The sequence below is a fragment of the Mus musculus genome, chromosome 19 (assembly GCF_000001635.26).
Source record: "Mus musculus strain C57BL/6J chromosome 19, GRCm38.p6 C57BL/6J".
Taxonomy (NCBI): Eukaryota; Metazoa; Chordata; class Mammalia; order Rodentia; family Muridae; genus Mus; species Mus musculus.
In genome coordinates this window covers 33,142,976-33,160,677 of record NC_000085.6, presented here as the reverse complement: position 1 = coordinate 33,160,677, position 17,702 = coordinate 33,142,976, and the positions used below count along the sequence as shown (strand labels likewise).

General features: G+C 39.5%; 1 non-coding gene and 1 pseudogene across 2 annotated transcripts in view; one reads left to right on the top strand and one right to left on the bottom strand.

Moving 5' to 3' along the window:
• Rnls (renalase, FAD-dependent amine oxidase) overlaps positions 1 to 17,702 on the top strand; it is a 254,556-nt pseudogene that overhangs the window by 231,618 nt on the left and 5,236 nt on the right. The window lies entirely within an intron of this gene.
• On the bottom strand, positions 3,477 to 3,566 carry Mir3970 (microRNA 3970). Its single transcript, NR_039552.1, has one exon. It is a non-coding gene; the product is annotated as a microRNA 3970 (primary transcript).

Here is a 17,702-nt window from a genome sequence, read left to right as displayed (position 1 = left end):
CAAGGGTGGGAGAGGGTCCACTGTGGATCGTGCCATCCCTGGAATGGCAGTCTTGGGTTCTATAAGAAAGCAAGCTAAGAAATCCAGGGGAAGCAAGCCAGTAAGTAACATCCCTCCATGGCCTCTGCATCAGTTCCTGCTTCCTGACCTGCTTGAGTTCCAGTCCTGACTTCCTTTGGTGATGAACAGCAGTATGGAAGTGTAAGCTGAATAAACCCTTTCCTCTCCAACTTGCTTCTTGGTCATGATGTTTGTATAGGAATAGAAACCCTGACTAAGACACCTACAAGGAACTGTTGAACAGCATCAGAATAGGACATGTGACAGCAGTAGACCTCTGTCTTAGTCACCTTGTCACTTTTTAAGCTTGAAACTTCCCCTGATTTTTGCTACTCTCCGAAACTAGCCTGTACACTTTTTGGTGTTTGATTATTTAACATGTCTGTGCCCTGAACCAACATTGCCTGGCATAAAATTATGGGTACAAACCACTCTTGCTTATACATCATCTGTTCATAGAATTTTTTGCATACTAGACGATATCAACTAGGGCATGAGTCAATCTAGCAACAACAGGAAGGCTGGCAAGTGTCATTTTCAAACATTCCACTGAGTCATCTTCCATGTAGCTGGCCACTCACTTCAGTTCCTTTGATGAAGCATGTTAAAATATCATTCTGAGAAATCTCATCCTTAATTTAGGAATGTACAGTCACAGTTTAATTTAACTTTATACAGTTAAATATCTCCTCTTTTCACAAAATTCCATAATATATGAACTATTAAATGTTTGAACACATGTACATTTAATGAAGTCATTTTTTTCTCCAACACTGCTGGGACTCACCCTGCCCTTAGCCATTATCACACTTACTCAAAATTACTAAATTACTTTAAATGGTAATACTTCATAGGAAATGTTTAAATGTCTAATGAGAACAAAAGTCATATATTACATGTATGCATATTAATCTGAACCCAGAATTAATACTGGATGGTAGGTGCTGTTACATGGGTATGGACACACTAGAAGTAGGTCCTATTCCAGCAATATTTCTTGAAAATGATGTCTATGTGATCTATTTAGACTAAATATCAGTGTTATGCTATACAACTAACAAGTTCAGTTAATAACATCTAATTATACTACATTGAAAATTGGTAATATAAATCCATGTTTTCATTCAACATCTGTTGAGGTCTAACTGTGTGTTAGTCACTGTAATGGATTCTGAGGCACTGTCATCCTTCAGCAAGTTTCCATATAGTCAATCAGAAAGAATAACCACTCTGCATAGAGTCACATTGAAGTACAGTATGACACAAAAGATATGCAAAGTGCTATTTGAAAATACAGAGACAACTTGCAGAAGAAACCATAAGAAACAGCTTCTTAAAACAGAATTTTAGCGGAATATTGCAAGATGTTGAACTTAGACAGGAAAAGGCCATGAGAGTAGCAGTGTTCCAACAACTGCACAAACTTTTCCAGAGTTAAGCGTGCACTTGAGGAACAGTCAGTAATTCTGTTTCACAGAAAAGTAGGATGTTGCTAGAGTATGGGACAAGATCACAGGAACTATTCTGTCCCTGTCCCTGGAGAGGGCTACTGCTATGCCCTCTGACCTACTGCCACAGTCAGAAGACTACAACAGAGGCTCCATTTCAGTTCTCCAGTTCCTTACTCCACCCTTCCCTTGCTGTCATCTGTGGCTGGACTTCTTTGTATCATGATAGTCTAATGCTTATTCTCTCTCTTTTCTTCCTCCCTCCTCCCTCCCTGCTTCCACCCTCCATTTCTTTTCCCCTCCCTTCCCCATTTTTAGTCCCTTACTTGGTGTAAGTCACAGAGATCTATTTATAACTGACCCCCTCCTTTCTGGCTCTAAGAGACCTTAGATTCTCATCCATTGCAAAGGTGAGTTAAGGATTGCAAAACTCCAGGACAATTATGGTTCTAGGAAGCAAACTTAGAATTCAAACACACCCTACATAAAAGCTAGTCCTTTTCGAGCCTGTCTAACTGCTGGTGGTTTTTGAGTTCTAGCTTTTCCCCAATGGTGACAAATTGTCATCGAATTCTTTCTTCCTTGATGTCAGCTAGAGTAGTCATGGTTAGCATTTGTACTCTGATCTTAGACATTCCTCATGGACTGTTCCCATCTGATGCTCACATCAGTCCTGATATCCAGAAGGAAATACTGTCTCTGCTTTAAATGAGGATGTTCTGGTTTCTGATGCAAACTGTGCCTCTAGTGACATAACTACTAAACAGTGAAACAGAAACTGGTACACTTCACTTTAGACTCAGAGCCCGTGTTATATCCCCTCATGGGTGAGCTGGAAGTGGACCAGAAACATAAATGGACAGCCTTAAGCTATAAAATTTCTAACTGAAAACATAGGAGAAGATTAGTATGACCTTGGGTTTCATGAGCATTTTTAGATAGAATAGAAAGAGCACAAATTATTTAAAAAGGAAATGATAAATTGTATCTACTGAATATTAAAACCAATATATTTGAAAGGTACCATAAGGAGAATAAAAAGGCAACTGCAAAATAAAAGAAAGTGTTAGAAAAGCACATATCTGATAAATGTTTACTATCCCAAGTGTATAGTGAATTCACACAAATCAATAATTTAAAATAATACAAATGGTTCAATTGTTTTAAAGTGGGCAAAAGATTTGAAGAACATGACACTAAAGATACTTGCATTTAATCATGGGAGATTTACACAAGAACTATATTGTTGAAAGAAGGGAACAATGACCTAAGTGAACCAAGAGGTGCTATGAATTGAAAGATGATACGTGTAAGAGGTGGTATGACCCAAAAAGATGCTCAAACCCACTGCTATCCAGATCCAGATCCTAGTTGCCAGTGCAGAAATGAAAAACCCAATTCAAGAGGCTAGAGGGATGGTTCAGAGGTGAAGAGTGAGTGGTGATTTTATAGAGGATCCCAGTCTGGTAGCTCATAACCACCTGTAATTCCAACTTTAGGGGATCCAATGCCTCGGGACTCCACCAGCATTATGTATGTGTGCATACCCAGAGTCTCTTTCTCTCTCTCTCTCTCTCTCTCTCTCTCTCTCTCTCTCTCTCTCACACACACACACACACACACACACACACACACATCTAAAAATAAAATAAATACTATATTTACAAAACTGATTCAAGATTTTTTTTCTTAGAAAATTTCAAGTGTTCCCTAGATAACCCAAAATAATCTATTAAAAGAAGAGCTGAATTGGAAGAGTCACAGTTTAGTTTCAAAACTACTACAAAACTGTAGCTACCCATTCAAAGCAGGACTGGCATGAGAGTAGATGTGATTGACACATCATAAGTGAGAGTCCTGAAGCAAACCCACAGATGATCAGCTGATTTCTGACAATGTTCCAGTGTCTATTAAGTGGAGAAAAATGTAGTCTTACCAGCATGGGCACTGAAACAACTGCACCTCCATAAACAAAAGGGTGATGCTGGTTTCTGCTTCATACTGAGTATTGAAATCTCTACAAGATAGAAAGCACAAACTACAACCTCAAATTCCTAGAAAATTGCACAGGGGTAAGTTCTCATGACCTTATATTTGACAGTTGTTTTTAGATATCACTTATTCTCTCTCTCTCTCTCTCTCTCTCTCTCTCTCTCTCTCTCTCTCTCTCTCTAAAAGAAAAATATAATTTTAACTATTTCAGAAATCAAATGTTCATTTATTTTAGAATTATCAAAAGAGTACAAAGGGGCCTGAGAGATAGCTCAGCAAATAACAACACTGGCTGGCCAGAGCACTGACTGATCTTTTAATTCCAAGTTTAATTCCATTCACCTACATGGCGATTCGTCATTATGTACAACTCCAGTCCTGACGCTCTGCTGGCCTCTACATGTGCGAGGCATGCACTCGGTGCACAGGTGTGCATGCAGGCAAATCACACACAATATCAAATAAGATAATAATAATTTATAAAAGAAAATAAAAAGATAAAATGAGAGAAAAGATTGATGGGTCACGTTTCTAATAAGAATCTGCATGGAGAATATATAAAGAATTCACTCCTACAACTCAAAAGGAATAGGAAAGCTCAATTAAAATGAACAAAGGGCTTGAATCAATACAATGCCCAAGAAATACAGATGAATACATGAAAATGTACTCAACATCATTATCCATTAGGGAAGTGCATAGCAAGACCACACAGTGTGATAAACAGTGAACTTACAACCACTAGAGCTATAAATTCATTAGCATACATTAAGTTTATAAAACCATTATTCTCAATGTCTTTTGTTGAAGATAGCTATAACTTTTTAATATAAATCAAGGAGTCTTTGTGAGGATATGGAGAAGTGAAGTGTTTGTGCTTTTCTGTAAGGAATATGCAATGAGTCCACTTCCTAAGAAAACAACTGGGTGGTAAATTATGATCCTGTCATTCTCAAAAGAGTCAACTGAATATCTTCAGATAATTTGGACAACAATATTCAAAATAGCCAAATTTATAAACAGCCCAAAGTTCATCAGCTGATGGAATGTGGCATATCCATACACTGGAATATAGTTCAAACATAAAAATTGGTCAACTACTGATAAATGCTAGATCGTGGAAAAGCCTTGAAAGGATCATGCTAAATGGAAGAAGCCAATCACAAAGGTTATATATCAAATGATTCTATTTATGTGGCATCTCTACTATGGGCAGATCTACTGGGAACATCATCCATTTCAGGGTAGGTCTCATGTTCAAGAATAGCTGACCAACATACAATGGACCCCACACATTTTTGTCTGATTTTACTTGGTTACAGTTTGGTGGGGGTTTTTTTGTTTTGTTTGTTTATGTGGGTGTTGTTTTATTGTTTTTTCTTGGTTTGGAGGGTTTTGTTGTTGTATTAGTTTTGTTTGTCTCTGTTTTTTGTTTCTTTCTTGAGAAAGAACTTAAAGTTGGGTGGATATAGAGGGGAGAGGACCTGAAAGGACTTGGCAGGGAGAATATAATCAAAATATATTTGAATTTAAAACTGTTTTAAACAATAAAAATATAATTTTAAAATATTAATAAAATGCTACAAAAATAAAGTAGATTGGTGTTTTCCAATGGGTGTACCTAGTAGTAAGTTTTATGTTGTTTACCACATACAAGGAAAAGTAAATAGAAAGTAAGCGCATGTGCAATTCACACATGCACATACACACATGTACACAATACTGAACATCATTGACTATTAGGAGCATAAAGTTTAAAACCGTAATTAAGAGACTATTACTCACCTAAAAAATGCCTCATAAAAAAAATCTGAAGCTGGCAAGTTCTGAAACAGATGTGAAGGGACTCTAGTTCTGACATGCCAGTATTGTAAAGGCAAGGTGTCACACCTTTCCTTAGAAACAAGTTGCACCCTCATCATCTTGGGCACGATCTCGGTGGAGGGTCCTAAGCTCCCCAGAGGACTCTCCACGTTGCAGGCACCCTAGCACACCCGGGATCTTGAGATCACTGGTGAGTGGAAGGCAACATCAGTTCCAAAAATCCCAGAGGGTCTTGTGATAGCAGCAACAAGGTCAAAAGACAAAGGCAGGCCCTAACACACCCAGAATCTTGGGATCACTAAGACCGGTCTATGGAAGAGAGCATGTGGGTGGCAGAAGCAACAGAGTTCCTTGGACAGGGTCCCTTCAGGCATTCATCCTCAGCCAGGAGACAGAGCTGAGACCCAGACCTGCCAGAGGAGAGTCAGAATCCAGGGAGGGTTCAGACTCCAGAACTCAGGAGGTGGATCTGAGCTGCATACTTCTGTGCACCTTCCCTGCAAGAGGAGAGCTTGTCTGCAGAGAGTGCTCTGACCACTGGGACTCAGGAGAGAGTTGATCTCCCAGGAGTGCTGTCAAGAGCTAAAAAAATCACAGGAGGAACAAGCTCCTGCCAGAGACAGCTAGAACATCTAACACCAGAGATTACCAGATAGCAAAAGGCAAATGAAAGAATCTTACTAACAGAAACCAAGACCACTGGGCATCTTCAAAACCCAGTATGCCCACCACAGTGAGTCTCAGATACCCCAACATACCCGAAAAGCAAGATGCGGATTTAAAATCATATCTCATGATACTGGTAGAGGATTTTAAGAAGGGCATTAATAACTCAAAGAAATACAGGAAAACACTGCTAAACAGGTAGGAGACCTTAAAGAGGAAACACAAAAATCCCTTTACAGCAAAACACAACCAAACAGGTGATGGAATTGAACAAAAGCATCCAAGATCTAAAAATAGAAGTAGAAACAATGAAGAAAACCCAAAGGGAGACAACTCTGGAGATGGAAACCCTAGGAAAGAAATCAGGAACCATAGATGTGAGCATCAGTCACAGAATACAAGAGATAGAAGAAAGAATCTCAGGTGCAGAAGATTCCATGGAAAGTATGGACACAACAATCAAAGAAAATGCAAAATGCAAAAAGATCCTAACTCAAAACATCCAGGAAATCCAGGACACAATGAGAAGACCAAACCTAAGAATAATAGGTATAGGTGAGAATAAAGATTTTTAACTTAAAGGGCCAGTAAATATCTTCAACAAAATTATAGAAGAAAACTTCCCTAACCTAAAGAGAGAGATGCCCATGAACATCCAAGAAGCCTACAGAACTCCAAATGACAGGACCAGAAAAGAAATTGCTCCCAACACATAATAATCAGAACAACAAATGCACTACATAAGGACAGAATATTAAAAGCAGTAAGGGGAAAGAGGTCAAGTAACATATAAGGCAAACCTATCAAAAGTATACCAGACTTCTCACCAGAGACTATGAAAGCCACAAGATCCTGGACAGATGTTATACAGACCCTAAGAGAACACAAATGCCAGCCCAGGCTACTATACCCAGCAAAACTCTCAATTACCGTAGATGGAGAAACCAAAGAATTCCATGACAAAACCAAATTCACACAATACCTTTCCATGAATCCAGCCCTTCAAAGGATAATAAAGGGGAAACTCCAAAACAAAGAGGGAAATAACACCCTAGAAAAAGCAAGAAAATAATCAATCCTTCAACAAACCTAAAAGAAGACAGCTGCAAGAACATAATCGCAACTTTAACAACAAAAATAACAGGAAGTAACAATTACTTTTCCTTAATATCTCATAATATCAATGGACTCGATTGCTCAATAAAAAGACATAGATTAACAGACTGGCTACATAAACAGGACCAACATTTTGCTGCATACAGGAAACCCACCTCAGTGACAAAGACAGACACTACCTCAGAGTAAAAGGCTGGAAAACAATTTTCCAAGCAAACGGTCCAAAGAAACAAGGTGAAGTCGCCATTCTAATATTTAATAAAATCGACTTACAACCCAAAGTTATCAAAAAAGACAAGGAGGGGCACTTCATATTCATCAAAGGTAAAATCTTCCAAGATGAACTCTCAATTCTGAATATCTATGCTCCAAACGCAAGAGCATCCACATTCATTAAAGAAACTTTAGTAAAGCTCAAAGCACACATTGCACCTCACACAATAATAGTGGGAGACTTCAACAACCCACTCTCATAAATGGACAGATCCTGGAAACAGAAACTAAGCAGAGACACATTGAAACTTACAAAGGTTATGAAACAAATGGACTTAACAGATATCTACAGAACATTTTATCCTAAAACAAAAGGATATACCTTCTTCTCAGCACCTCATGGTACTTTCTCCAAAATTGACCATATAATTGGTCACAAAACAGGCCTCAACAGATACAAAAATATTGAAATTGTCCCATGAATCCTATCAGATCACCATGGACTAAGGCTGATCTTCAATAACAACATAAATAATAGAAAGCCAAAGTTGACATGGAAGTTGAATAACACTCTACTCAACGATAACTTGGTCAAGGTAGAAATAAAGAAAGAAATTAAAGACTTTTTAGAGTTTAATGAAAATGAAGACACAACATACCCAAACTTATGGGACACAGTGAAAGCAATCCTAAGAGGAAAACTCATAGCTCTGAGTGCCACCAAAAAGAAACTAGAAGAAGCACATACTAGCAGCTTGACAGCATACCTAAAAGCTCTAGAACAAAAGGAAGCAAATTCACCCAAGTAGCAGGAAATAGTCAATCTCAGGGCTGAAATCAACCAAGTAGAAACAAAAACAAACAAACAAACAAACTATACAAAGAATGAACCAAACCAGGAGCTGGGTGTTTGTTTGTTTGTTTTGAGAAAATCAACAAGATAGATAAACCCTTAGCCAAACTAACTAGAGGGCACAGGGACAGTATCCTAATTAACAAAATCAGAAATGAAAAGGGAGACATAACAACAGAACATGAGGAAATCCAAAACATCAGATCCTACTACAAAAGGCTATTTATACTCAACAAAACTGGAATACCTAGTTGAAATGGACAAATTTCTAGACAGATACCAGGTACCAAAATTAAATCAGAATCAGAGTAATGATCTAAGCAGTCCCATAACCCCTAAAGAAATAGAAGCAGTCATTAATAGTCTCCCAACCAAAACAAACAAACAAACAAACAAAAACAGACCAGATGGGTTTAGTGCAGAGTTCTATCAGACCTTCAAAGAAGACCTAATTCCACTTCTCCTCAAACTATTCCACAAAATAGAAACAGAAGGTACTCTACCCAATTCATTCTGTGAAACCACAATTACTCTATACCTAAACCACATAAAGACCCAACAAAGAAAGAGAACTTCAGACCAAGTTCCCTTATGAATGTCGATGCAAAAATACTCAATAAAATCCTCACAAACCGAATCCAAGAACACATCAAAACGATCATCCACCATGATCAAGTAGGTGTCATTCCAGGGATGCAGGGATGTTTTAATATATGGTAATCCATCAACGTAATCCACTATGTGAACAAACTCAAAGACAAAAACCACATGATCATCTTGTTAGATGATGAGAAAGAATTTAACAAAATCCAACACCCATTCATGATAAAAGTCTTGGAAAGATCAGGAATTCAAGGCCTATACCTAAACATAATAAAAGCAATATACAGCAAACCAGAACCCAACATCAAACTAAATGGAAAGAAGCTTGAAGCAATTGCACTAAAATCAGGGACTAGAAAAGGCTGCCCACTTTCTTCCTACCTATTCAGTATAGTACTCGGAGTCCTAGCCAGAGCAATTAGACAACAAAAGGAGACCAGGGGGATAAAAATTGGAAAGGAAGAAGTCAAAATATAACTATTTGCAGATGATATGATAGTATATATAAGTGATCCTAAAAATTCCACCAGAGACCTCCTAAACCTGATAAACAGCTTCAGTGAAGTAACTGGATATAAAATTAACTCAAACAAATCAGTGGCCTTTCCCTACACAAAGGATAAAGAGGCTGCATGACAAGAGTGTTTTTACCTATTTAATTTTATCCTCAATTAAGCTGTCTTTAAAACTACCCCTGCTTTTTATAATCCATCATTGTCTCTCCTTAGAGCACAAATTCAACCCTTTTATTTTGTGCTATCAAAAGTAGAAAGAAGGTCATTTCAAGAACCCCAAATCCTTTTTTTACCTTAATCTCACATCTCAGACAAAAGGCTTCTGGGTCCATTCAGCATGCATGCAAACCAGAATGATATGTCAAGGGCCAGACTTCAGGGTCATCAAGAAGAATAGATAGTGAATGGTAGAATGGCTGCAGAAGGGTTGCTTGGGTGGAAAATTAGGCACTGATCACCCACAAGGGAAGGGTGATGATTTGGAATCAGTCTTCATTTTCTCTCTGAATTCACCACTTGAAAATGCTTTTACCTCTCTGCATTCTACAGGCTCAAGCAATCAGGTTTGCTAGGAGACTGCTTCAGACTGTTTATACTCATATGAAAAATAAACTAAGAACTCACCCTAGAGAAGGGAAACGGTTTTGGTACCTTCTCACCTTCCACAGTGCTCAACAGCACCTAGAAATAAGACAAATTTGAATAATTAATGAGTTAATATACTAAAAGTTGCTGAAGGGCCAAGCTATTTTCCACTAAATTAAAACTTCTAAAGGGAAGTGTGTTGTGCCTATTGTGTCATCTGTTCTGAGACAGTGCAGGAGGAAGCCATATGTCGTTCTTTATTGTTTGTTTCTTCTGAATACAGTTTACCCAAATGGTCTACTCCAATACTTTCAGAACTTTAAGAGACCCAGTGTAGACCTCAGCAACCAAACTCACAAGGTCAGCAAAGGATGTCCTTTGCAGTTTGTAATTACTGAAGCTACTACTATATGGAAAATATAATTGATTTGTGGTGCAGTCATTCTGCATCTGCCCAATGGTTTATTAAAATTGTATAGATAAATACCAATAAAGTGAACAGCCCCACTGAGAATTGACCAAACCACATCATTTTCTCCCACACTGAGAACATATCATAGCCAGTGGTAATTTTATAGCAGCTTTCTGTCATACTAGACACAGAGCTTTGCAACCAAGTATCCATAATACCAGTAAAACAGTCTCTAAAGTGTAACAAAGAAAGGGCTTATAAAATCAACATTAAATATAATAGAACATTAGAAAGACGAGAAGACCAGTGGAAAGATGAGGTGAAGAACAGAACACAGATGGCCCAATTAAAATTCACCTTCCCCAGGGGAAGTGCCTGTGTATTGATAAAACTCTCTGTGAATATTAAATTATACAACCCAAGAGGAGATGGCACTGGAATTGTTAAAAGTCCATAGTCAAGTGTGGTGAATCATTCACAGAAATAGATTTTTAAATGGACAAAAATGTATAATGAATGCTCCAATTTGTCATTATTTCCAGTTCTGGGTTACTTTTCAATATTATTAAGTGTGTGGTTGACAGATAGTTTTATCACTTTTCTTAATGATATAGTGATAAACAGAGATATAACAGCTATGCTCCATTGTATATTGTTGCTGGTATAACACAAAAACATAGGCATATATAGAATATGAAGCTATGGGTGTTGATTGCCTCAGTCACCCAGAAAAAGTGATCTCTTTACTCTCTGATCCCTAAAGCTTTCCAAGAGGCTTTCATTGTGTGTGTACCCTCAACAACACTACATAAAATCTTTAACTTCACTGATGTGTGCCTACAGTGTGGTAATAATAGTGTAAGCAATTAGGTACCACAGCTTTTGAAATTAAGGTGAATGTGTTTACATTCCAACAGACATGTTTACTTACACTGTTAGTTTACTTACACTGTTAGTTAGCCTTGCGGTTCTGTGGCAAAATACCTGAGAAAGTAAACTTTGTGGGGGAAATACTTTTGTTGTCTTATGATTTATAAAACCTCAGTTCATGGTCATCTGGAAAAGGTTGTACCTCAATGGTGGAAAGACCATTGTGATGTTGGAATAGGAATGGCCCCCATAAACTCACGTGTTTGAATGCTTGGCCACAGGAAATGGCATTGTTAGGAAGTGTGGTCTTGTTGGAGGAAGTATGTCACTGTGGGGGTAAGCATTGATTTCACATATGCTCAAGCTACACCCAGTGTGAAGCACAGTCTCCTTCAGCTGCCTTCAGATCAATTTGTAGAACTCTCAGTTCCTTTTCCAGCACCAGGTCTGCCTGTGCGTTGCCATGCTTCCTACCATAATGATAATGGACTTAACCTCTGAAACATAAGCCAGCCCAGTTAAATGCTTTTCTTTATAAGAACTGCAGTGGCATTGGTGTCTCTTCACAGAGACTAAGACAGCCAGCCATATGAGATGTAAACTGTTCACCTCACAACAACTGAGCAGCACAAGAAAGGTCCAAGTTCAAACATGTCCAGTGAGCTAACTTCCTCCTACAGGCCCATCTAGAAATTGTTGCCCCACCATAGGCTGAGGAACAAGCCTTTCACACATGGGGCCATTATAGCCACTCACTCTGATGTCGTGGTACCATGTAAGAAAAGGCAAAGAACTGTGGGATCAATTCCAGCCAGCCAGCCTTCACACACACAGGATGGGGGAACACAAGGCAAGGCTGTTAATAGTCAGGCGCCTCAGGCAAGTGAATGTGCAACTAGGAGACAAGACGAGTCCCTGGATTCAGATCAAATTTAAGAGTCACCATCAATAGGTCCACTAGAATGAATCAAGATTGTTTTTAAAAGATAACATATTACTGTTAAAATCACAAGTGAAAGCATAAACATCTGTGTTATGCATGTTTATGACTCATGCATGCCCAAAGGAATCAAAGTGAGGCACTGGAATGTAATAGAAGAATGGTGAATTTGAATATAAATGTAATTACAAGGATGGTAAAATTATCCAGTATCTTACAAGGTTAATTTTTATATGAATTATCCCATCCTATATTCCCTCCTTTATCTATGAAGGGTTCTTGCCAAGATCCCCAATGAATGCCTGAAATTGAAAATAATAATCCTTCTTATGTATATGCTGTTTTTTCTGTAACTATGTGCTAGTGTTAGTTTTTTTATAACAGACACAGTAGAATATTAACAATAAGTAATAGTAAAATAAGACAACTAAAGTAATAAAATTTACATGAAGAACTGCCGTGAGGCAGGTAGTGCTAACTCATATAAAAACTAGCCTTGTAAACATGGACACATTGGACTTAGAGGTGACTCACATTCTGGACAGATGAGAAGGTGCATGGGATCGTGTCAAGCTCCTCAGAGCAGCATGTCACATTAGATGTATGAATTGTTTGCTTCTGAAATATTTTTTGTCTTCAGATACCCATGGTAAATGAACTATGGAAAACCATAAGTGGTGGGAGGAACTCACCTTTTCCCACTGTTATCCTGGATATCCACAGGGTATCTTGGAATACATCTCCTGTGGGTAAGGAGGACTACTGGGTGCTGTCAGGAACATATTGGTAGAACCATACAGATTTCGTGTCTGTTGCTTATGTTTTGAAGTAATTGACACATGCTTTTTTCACAATAAAAATAATAAAGCTTTGAAAAAACGTGAAGTATTATAGGAAAAAACCTGAAAATTCTACAGAAATGCCTTCCTTTGGTGAAACTAATTTTTTACAATTTTTTTCATTTTTTAATTGGTTATTTTATCTATTTACATTTCAAATGTTATCCCTCTTCCCAGTTTTCCCGCCCCTAGCCCCCTATCCTCTCCTCCCTCCCCCCTGCCTCTATGAGGGTGCTACCCCTGGCCCCTAACTTCTGCCTCAGCAGCCTAGGATTCCCCTACCCTGGGTCATCAAGCCTTCACAAGACCAAGGGGCTCCCCTCCCAGTGATGCCAGATAAAGCAGTCCTCTCCTACATATCCAACTGGAGCCATGGGTACCCCCTGTGTACGCTTTGGTTGGTGGTTTATTCCTTGGGAGCTCAGGGGTGGTGGGATCTGGCTGGTTGATATTGTTGTTCTTCCTATGAGGTCGAAACCCCCTTCAGCTCCTTCAGTCCTTGCCCTATCTTCTCCACTGGGGTCCCTGTGCTCAGTCCAATGTTTGGCTGTGTACATTCACCTCTGTATTGATCAGGCTCTGGCAGAGCCTCTCAGGAGACAGCTATACTGGGCTCCTGTCAGTAAGCACTTCTTAGCATCAGCAATAGTGTCTGCATTTGATGTCTACATGTGGGATGGATCCCTAGGTGGGGCGGTCTCTGGATGGCCTTTCCTTCAGCTTTCTGCTCTACTCTTTGTCCCTGCTTTTCCTTTTGACAGGAGGAATTCTGGATTAATATTTTTGAGGTGGGTAGATGGCCCTGTCCCTCAACTGGGGGCCGTGCCTATCCACTGGATATGGTCTCTACAGGTCCTATCTCCCCTTTGTTGGATATTTTGGCTAATGTCCTCCCTGTTGGGTCCTGGGAACCTCTTGGGTCCCTGGCATCTGGGACTTTCTAGTGGCTACCCCAGTTCCCCCACCCCATCCCAATGCTATGTACCTACTTTCAAATTCCTGACCCTCTGTACATCTCCTCTCATAACTGAACTGGCCCCTCTTTTTCCCTCCCCCTCCTTTCTCCCTCCCAGGTCCCTCTTTCCTTCTACTTCTCAGAGATTATTCTCTTCCCTACTGTAGAACTGTAGCATCCACACTTTTGTGTGATCTTCTTTCTTCTTGGGTTTCATATGGTCTGTGAGTTGTATTGTGGATATTCCAAGCTTCTTTAGCCATTAAAAGCTAGGTTCACAACCAAAAATATAAGTAATAATTGTTTCAATGGGATCAAGAACTGTGGGTATTTCCACCATAATAGGTTCTTCAACAAAGGTGCAAACACAGATGATAAAGACCCTTTCTCTGCACCAACATGGTGGACTGATGAAAAAAGTCTACATCCCCGATCACATTTTTAAATTTATATCAAATCCATCTCTTTTAGAAGCAGCTACCTTCCAGGACCTACATCACAAAGTCCAAAGCTTTGACTGCAGAGAATGAATCACTCCAGCTAAAAGCAGAGGCTGGGACTGTGGGGCTGCTAATGGCTTTCCAGTGGTACTCAGTATTCTGTTAGCACCATAGGTTAGGAGTCATCATTTCCAACTCTATTTTGCCCACAATTTCTGATCTTCATAATGTGTGCTTCTACAGAACTGCACCTGCAGACAAAGCCTTATTTCTGTGTGCAGTCAGAGCTCTGGTGTGACATTCTATGGGAGGGTGGTAGTCTGTAGGGAGTTTAGAAGATTTTAGAAGGAACTATAATTGAGCTTCTAACATGAGAAAGTGACTGCTACAGTCTTTTCCTTCACATTAAAAGCTCTCTAATTTGGAGAAAGGAAAAGTGTGAGGCTATCCTAATTTTAGTGAGAAGAAAGAGGTGGGGAGAGAAGCAAGTGATTCATTCCTGCATTTCTGATTACATGTTTGCTCATTAGCCTTCTGATGTATGGTCGATGTACAGGATTCCTAACCACTGCCAGTTCCAATCCGCTGGTAGTGGCCCAGAACACTGAGGCAAAGGTGTTGCAGCCACTTCTGAGCTCAGTGGAAAAGAATGCCACAGTCGATTCCTGATGTCTGTCAGAAGTTCCTGTGCAGGCCACCCGCTCCTGATACACTGTGACAGTGGGGGAAACTTGTCTTTCAAGATGAATGGTCTGGAAGAAAACCAGACTTGGTTCTGGATTCGGGCCTTTACCTTTGTAGGTGAAGGGGTCGAGTCTCTGGTCAGCAGCTATTCCTGTCAGTTCTGCATGATGCTGTCCATTTAAATAGGCTGAGAAAATGAAGAGCTTGAACCAATATGGCTGAATGCACTAAGTCCAGACAATATGATGCAGGACAGGCCCTGCCTCCGGAGTCCTCCCTCTCCTTTATTATCTTTGTATTCATGGGCTGTTGCTACTTCTTATGCATTCTACTTTATCTCCTCTCCTGATCTATTTAATATGTGTCTTATTTCACCCATTATAAGATACCATCGAGGAGCAAGGAGACAGTCAGGAGACAATTTTCATACATGTGAAGTTGGTTGTTTTCTCATTAGAGTGGGCAGTCCCTGAACCACAAATTATTTAATTATTTAAGCAGTCTGGCTGCTGCCTGGGTACTTTTGTTTCACTGAAAAGAAACTCCGCTTACACTCTTTTTCTATTATGTATGATCTAAACTTGCAGAGGAGACATCAATGGTTCTAAGGGAAAAGCCCAGCAGAACTCAATAACACACTCTCATGAGAAAACCATGTTTCCTATGCTCTAGACCAGAGCTTCTCAACCTTGCTAAAGCTACAAACTGTTAGTACAGTTCTTCATATTGTGGTGACCCCCCCAAACCCCAATCATAAAATCATTTCCATTGCTACTTCATAACTATAATTTTGCTACTGTAATAGATGATAATGTAACCCTATAGGTGGAACAACAATATGAACTAAGCAGTACCCCGGAGCTCTTGACTCTAGCTGCATATGTATCAAAAGATGGCCTAGTCGGCCATCACTGCAAAGAGAGGCCCATTGGACTTGCAAACTTTATATGCCCCAGTACAGGGGAACGCCAGGGCCAAAAAGGGGGAGTGGGTGGGTAGGGGAGTGGGGGTGGGTGGGTATGGGGGACTTTTGGTATAGCATTGGAAATGTAAATGAGCTAAATACCTAATAAAAAATGGAAAAAAATAGATGATAATGTAAATACCTGAGTTTTCTGATGGTCTTAGACCACCCTTGTGAAAGGGTCATTTGACTCACCCATAAAGGGACCATGACATACAGGCTGAAAACCACTGCTCTAGACAGAGAGGGAGGAAGGATTGTTGGGGGAAGACCATGAACATCAGATGTCAGCAGCTCTGCCTTGTCAGTGGAGTCAAATCCTGAATATGACTGACTCTTGGGAAAGGCTTATTTAAGTATATTTATTAACTTTTTATGTTTGCAAAAGATGTATTTACAGTTATGGTTAAAATAGTGTATGTGTGTGTGTGTGTGTGTGTGTGTGTATGTGTTGATTTGGTAAAACACTATGACTAAAAGCAACTTTGAAAGAAAAGGATTTATTTCATTTATTTCCTCTTCTACTTCCAGGTAATAGTTGGTAGCTGAGGGAAGTCAGGGCAGGAACTCAAGCGGGGAAAGAACAGTAGAAGCCATGGAGGATTGTTGCTTTTTGGCTTGTTCAGCCTGCTTTATTGTATATCCCAAGATCACCTGCCCAGCAATGGTATGATCCAAATGTGCTGTGCCACATCAATCACATAGTAAGAAAATACCCCACAGACTTCCCTACAGGCTAATCTTATGGGGACATTTTCTCAATTAAGATTGCTTCTTCCCAGCTATGTCTAGGTTTGTGTCAGATTGACAAAGCCCAATACGCTATGTATAATTTTTAAAACAAAACATTTTAAATAATTAAAATGTATGCATCCAGAAAATTCACATAAGGGGATAATTCACTGATCCATATCCACCTAGATATGAGCCTATGAAGGACAGACGCTTATAAACTCTCCACTTGTGTTGGTTTTAATACCTTCCGGTTGCCATCTCCATAATGAACCTACGCCCTCTTAGACTTAGAAATGATGAGCAGAAGGGAGCTTTAGGGAAAATGTTCTGCAAGTTGAGAGCTGGTAATCCGTCAGTGCCGTATAATTTAATTTACTGAATAGTAAATGCCTGATGCCAGATCACATGGCTGAAAAAGTGGGCCACTGATTAGCTAGCCAGCAGTTTGGACGAAATCAGCCACATTGCATTGAAGGCGGAATCAACCATTCTGCAATTACCCAACAAGGAAAATATGAAAGCAGGGGTGTGTGCTGGCAAGTGTCTTCAGCCATATGAAGGAAACAGAGAGCCTTGCAAGAGAGGATCTTGCCATTGTGAAAACCACAATCTCTCACAATAATACAGCCTTTGGCTATGCTTTCTGCCACAGCCAGGAACCACATCTCAATAGTTGTATTTAAAATATATGTCAGGGCTGAAACAGCCCTGTGGAAATTCAGGTTTCTCTGCTTCACATGTGTGGCATGCATGGCTGCCCAGAAAGGACTTGTGCCTGCTTTGGATACCTAATGTAATATGCCTATAAACGTAGATTGATCAGATGTATAAAAGGCAAAGCAGAAAAGGCAAGGTATTTTTTCTAAGTGATTTAAATCTACCTGCAGAGTAAAATAGAAACTGCCAAGCCTTCCCCATAATGGAGAGACTTCATAATTAAGAGCTTACCCCAGGTTCGTCTTAGGTCCTGCCAGTGTTCTCTTGACCA